Below are 6,462 nucleotides of genomic sequence, written 5' to 3'. Positions count from 1 at the left end.
GGGTTTTGGAATCATCTGACGTGGAATGAAAGAAGCCGAGGTAGGAAGCCTTCGAATCATACCATCGAAAAAAAACTTTTAAAATTAACCTGAGGGTGTAATTACCTGGGAATGTTTATCAAAAATAAAATACATATTCCATATGGTTTAGGAAGTATAAAATATAACACAAAACTCCATTCATACATATTCCATATGGTTTAGGAAGTATAAAATATAACACAAAACTCCTGAATGGTTTAGGAAGTATAAAATATAACACAAAACTCCTGAATGGTTTAGGAAGTATCTCTTCAGAATTTTATTTAATAATTAAATTACAAATATTATGGGAATGTTGGTTTTCCAGCTTTGATGAGAAAGCCATGCACATGCAGAGAATTAATCCGGGGGTTTTGGAATCATCTGAAGCGGAATGAAGAAGCGGCGGTATGCAGAGAATTAATCCAGGGGTTTTGGAATCATCTGAAGTGGAATGAGGAAGCGGCGGTAGAAAGCCTTCGAATGACAAACTTTTAAAATTAACCTGAGGGTGTAATTACCTGGGAATGTTTATCAAAAATACATATTTCATGTATAAGTGAGTTAAAATATAACACAAAGTAAAGAAAGATATTGATATCCATAATCAAAATGCTTTTCCATAACCTTGGAATTACAAATAACTTTGTATGAACAGGCTTTAAAAATTATAATGGTATTAAAAATAAAATAAAAACATAGAATATTTTTAAAAGATAATTAAAAGTGGGTTAGGTTTATAATTCTATAAAAACCCTATTGCAAATCAAGAAAGAATGGGTAGAAATGGTACAAGTATCTATATACCTAAAAGAATGGGTAGAAATGGTACAAGTATCTATATACCTAAATATTTATGTAGGGTTCAGGTATCTATATACATAAATACTTATGTAGAGTTCAAATCTTTGGTAGGAATTTAAAAAAAATACTATATAAAAAAGTATTTTCAATTAAAAGATTATTACGACAAAATTTTCATAATCATTTAGTAGTCTAAATTACATAAGAACCCCTATAGATTTGGGGTTTTCACTTATGAAAACTACGTCATGTTAGTAAAAACATAATATGGATTAACATTCCATGCAAAATCTATAAAGAAAAAATGGAAAATAAATCAAATGCACTAGTATGGGAAAATATGTTCTCCCTAAAGAACCAAAAAAATTTCCAAATCACTTCATGATAGGGAAGAACCAAACACCAAAACAATAAAATGATTAAAAGGCATCTTATTAATTGAAGGGTTAGGGTCTAAGCCTTGATAAGATAACCTATAAAGGATTAACTATAGGAAAACATTAAATACAAATATTTTCATTTTACCTAAATAAATATGGTTACAATGTATTTGCAGTGTTTTTAGGTGCATCAAAAACAAGTGAACCTTGTTGAATTAACTTGAAAAATATTGCAACTAGGAAGGAGCTCAGAGCCGAGACAAGGAAATTGTCTTGAATACCTTAATGTAGGGAGAAACCAATTATATAGCCTATATTTTCCATGATAAAAGAAGAAACAGTTCCTGTCAAATACAAATAATAGAGCTTCCATAAGTATACCTTCAATTTTACAAACAAATCACAGAAGTGAACACACAAGCCCTACTTCAATTTATTTGAATGTCAAAACGAGATTAGTAACAATCAAAACTCTCTAATAGTAAACAAGTAACAAAGGTTTGAGGGTAAATGCATAAGATAGTTTTAGAATGAACACCGTGGTGTTCAAATGACAAATGAATGAATGATTCCACAAGTCAGTGGTAGGGGTAGTCATTGAAACAATGAAATAACCCTAATCAATGTATGACATAGATCCATCAAGAGGTAATCTCATCCAATGTTTGTATGGTTTTCTTAAGTATTTGTGTCAAAATCTTGAAACAACACATGGAAGTAGATATGCATGCCACGACCCAGGAATAGTCTAGAAAGATCATAATTGAAATATACTACATATATCTTGATTACAAAAGCTTTGTGAATTATATTAAAAACTCTTGAAAATCCTTATGTGTATCATGCCACAAGTAAGGTTAACATGTAATAATATGTGACAATAAATGTTAGTCACAAGTCTATATATATACAAGCGCTCGTATGGGAGTTAACCATTTGTATGCACAAATTTTAGAATGGCCCAAATTGAAAGGGAAAGGGTTATAAGGAAGAGATAAGAAAAGTTAATCCGTAAGATATATATATCCTAGGGTTGGAGATTTAAATAAATATTAAGAGATTGAAATAATAAATCATCCCTGGAGAAATTTTGTAGTTTTAGGTTAAAATGATTGAATGGAACATAAAAGTTAATTTAAGCAAAAAGTGAACAACATAGAAGAATAAATATCTTTAGACAAGATTTTTGTTGTATATGAACTCCCTGAAATGAATAATTATTAATAGGATGGATTATGAATGTACTTGTAATAATAATAATAATAATTTGGATTGATAATGCGCGGTTAGTTGCACATTAAGTGCATAATTTTAACTTGATTTGGTCTATAAAGCTAAGTGAGAAAGAGTTCACTGCAAGCATCCCCCTACTCCAAATACAATTACATATGTTCAGTATTTATCAACCAAATATTATCATACCCCTATATTTTATGGATCTCATAGCTCGCTAGCTTCCACATGTTTCAAGCTTAAGCTAAGACTTAATTAGAAAAAAATATCTATGATACCTTAGATATGAGTGATTAGGCTCTAATATCAAATAAAATGAAGCAGATATGTGGAATATGCATCCTACACTTATCTATGAGAGAAGAATATGTTGAAATTGAGTAAACATAATTGAATTAATAGACAACATCGAAACTTATAACCATTAGACAATGATTTTTTTGGAGAAAACCGTTATAGAAGAAAATCCCCACACTCTAAATCATTCTTTATGTATTACTCAAAATCTAAATGGTCAAAGTACACTTTAAGAGGTACACTCTTAATAAAAGTAATCTACTTTAAACTCCTTCCTACCTAGATCTCCATGCCAAATCAACCTTATAATATGTTCTCTAGGACTATATGGACCATCCAGTCCCATAGAAGACAATTAGTGAAATCTTTAGGCATATATAGGCCCATTAATGAACTCCTAAGGCCTATCCAAGAGGAACATTGCAATGGAATATCCCAAGCAATTGAATAGGCTTTGTCATATGAAATATCATGAGTACCATGAATTATGCCAACTTATGGGTTCAAAAAATATGAACTATAAAATCATTATTGATTGTATCAAGTCTATTTGAGCTACTCGATGACTAAGTCAAAGTTAACCCATTATTACCTCCATCCATTAAATTTGAATCAAGATAATATATATATATATATATATATATATATATATATTCAAAATCTATTATCATTGAGAATATAACTTCTTGAGGTCTAGAAATTTTTATAAAAGATTTTAGATCTACAAAATTATCCACCATCCAATAAAAATTCATTAAAAATTCATGTCAATCTTATTAGAGAGTCCAGGCTTACTAAACTCTAATACCAAATTTTTAAAGTAAAAAGAAAAAATAACACAATAAAATAGACATAAAAATATAAAGAAATATATGAAATCAATATTTATTTTGGAAATTCTTATAATAAAAAACCAACTTTATTTTATAATTTTTTTCATTAATGATAAATATATTAGTGAAAGAATTAAAAAATACTTTAATTATTTTAATGAGTTACACAAAATTAAACTATTATATCATATTAATAATATATTATAAATATTAAATACAATTTTCACTCATTTCAATTTTCAGAGTTAACCTTTAAAAAATTAACAAAAATTTATTAAAAATTCTAATTCTTCGATATTTAAATTTATCTAAACTATAAAAAATTCTCATTCTTCGATATTTAAATTTATCTCTATTAGAATTTGTAGCCTTCTAAAGCCGGGCAAAAGAACTAATAAAAAACAATAATTAATAAAGTAAAGTAAAAAATAATTCAATTTTAAATTAATAATAAAATTTATTAAATAATTTTAAATTAATAAATATATTTTAAAAAATTAAATAAAATATTTATAATTTAATTTAGTAATTTTTTAAATTTTTATCCCATTACACATAAAAATGCAAAAAGACACATCAGCATGATCTTTTAACACATGGCACAAGATCTTTTAAGAGTGTTATGCGAACCTAAATTCTCACATATCACATACCTTTATAGTGGCTCCCATCGTTTTATTTCCCCGCTTGCATTTGTTTTATTTTTCCAAATTTGTTCTTTTAGACTTAGAGAAAGTTTGAAATTGAAATTTATTTATACTACGCTACAAAAGCAGGTAGACTTGTATTTTCTTCTTATCGATTTAACTTATATGATGTATTTATCACGATGATTGAGACCTCCGTTCATTGGTTTTTATCTCCTTTTCCTTGTACAAAAATGATATCATTGTTTCACTCGTTATTTTTTTTCAGAATTGTGTGTAAAAGCTATTTAAAGTATCTAAAAAATAATTTAATTTTTCTAATAATTAAAAAAAAAAACATTATAAGTGATTTTAAGATTTTATTAAAATGTGAAATCTGCATTACATGTTAGAACTTATAATTCATATATCTCCATCAAAATCTTGCATTATGAGTTCCAATACCCTGAATTGTGTGTAAAAGTTATTTAAAATATTTAAAAGTAATTTAATTTTTCTAATAATTAAAAAAAACATTTCAAGTGATTTTAAGATTTTATTAAAATGTGAAATATGGATTACATGTTAGAACTTTTATATAATTCATATAGCTCCATCAAAATCTTGTATTATGATGGGACCAATTCACACTTCAATATACGACTTTATCCAAAGTCTATTCGGCGTTGATCGATAACTTGTATTTGGGTTGCAATTAGGCACTAATCACATATTTAATCATAAGATATTTTCCACGGTGGTTGAAATCATTTATGATTAAATGTTAATGCGACAGTTGATCAGTGCCTACCTTGGTCCTCTTTTCCCGCTTGTTCAATTTGGCTAAACACTTGGCATTTCTTTGAAATTCCGTCATTTCGACCTTTTGTTCTGCATGGTGAACTCAATGAGGGTTTGTTCTGGTAATGATATTTTGTGCTGTCTACGAATGAATAATGAGCTACAGGCTCTGCCTGTGCCAGTGATGGCTATGTTCTTTACTAGTGTGGCTCTATCACGCATTTTGGAGGTTTGTCTATTCGGCTTCTGGGCACAAATTGTTATTTTATTTGTTTGAGCAAGGAAACGACCACTGGTTGGTCTTGTCTCGTTCTCAATTGTTCTTGTTCTACTATATATTTCCTTTGCTACAATTATGCTGCTAATTTTTTTTTTTTGTTATTGTCTCTGCATGCTCCAGGTTACAGGCACGATGACCTCGTTCTGCTCTTATTCCTCAGGTAATTTAACTTTCCATGCTTCACTTCTATTTTTGTCCGGTTCCAGCACTAACAATGTGTTGCCCCTATGTCTCAAGTGGTCTCCGTGTTCTGTGGCTCAATAGCCTGCATTTTCTTTGTGCAAATGCATCCCCAGGTAATGGTTTGTTCTCCCTTTGCTCAACTATATTTCTCTTCGTTCTCTTTTATTCGCAGTTGGACTAACAGGTTTTGCCTGCTCTGGTCTCGCAGGTCAGGGTTCGACCTTGGACGTGGACAAATTTCAAACTCTTCAATTCCTATCCAGTAGGCTCTGTCATTGTATTCTTCTTATGGTTGAAACTAGGGCCTGTAGGTTTCGTTGACTCAGCCACAACATTCATTCGTTGGTTCTTTGCTCCTGTTGCTATGCAACCTGGGTTCACCTCTGTTACAGCCTTGTTTGTAATTGTTTCATTATAACTGTATAACTGGATATGAGGGTTTCGTGTATCAAACCCTCGACTAGGGTTTGTTCTGTTTCATGGACATTATTTTTGTGTATTTTGTCTGGTAAAGTAACACTGGACTGTTATGTAATAACAAACATATATATTTGTTTCTTGTTCCATTGGAAAAGAAAAGAAATTGTGTTGAGATAGACTGTCACGGGTTACCTCTCTTTGGGGTTTGTCCACTTGGCGCTCAGGTGTTTATTTACTTGTTTAGTTAGTTATGCTGCATTGAGTTCTTTCGGCCACAGCTTATTCATTGTTTGTCCATTTTCGTCTTTGGAAAACTTGTATGCAATCGATCTGTCAATACTTTGTTCTTTAAGAGAGGAAATGTATGAAACTATATGTGTGCACCATGTTTGTCATTCTGAATTATTTAATGGTTAAGAAGTATAGATACATAGTACAAAATTGTTACATATGGATGGATTCGAAAATAAACTTGTTCTCTGCCTTTTATTATTATATGCAAAATGTTGAACCCCTCAAATGATTTTCGATTTTACATTTATATCTTTTGTCCATAGTTACCTGAACTATGTAATTATTTTTTC

Source organism: Pinus tabuliformis, chromosome 6 (genome assembly GCF_031772625.1).
Source record: "Pinus tabuliformis cultivar Carrire ecotype Pingquan chromosome 6, CPIR1, whole genome shotgun sequence".
In the NCBI taxonomy this organism is placed as follows: domain Eukaryota; kingdom Viridiplantae; phylum Streptophyta; class Pinopsida; order Pinales; family Pinaceae; genus Pinus; species Pinus tabuliformis.
The sequence above is the reverse complement of the archived record's forward strand: the minus strand, read 5'-3'. Positions refer to the sequence as shown.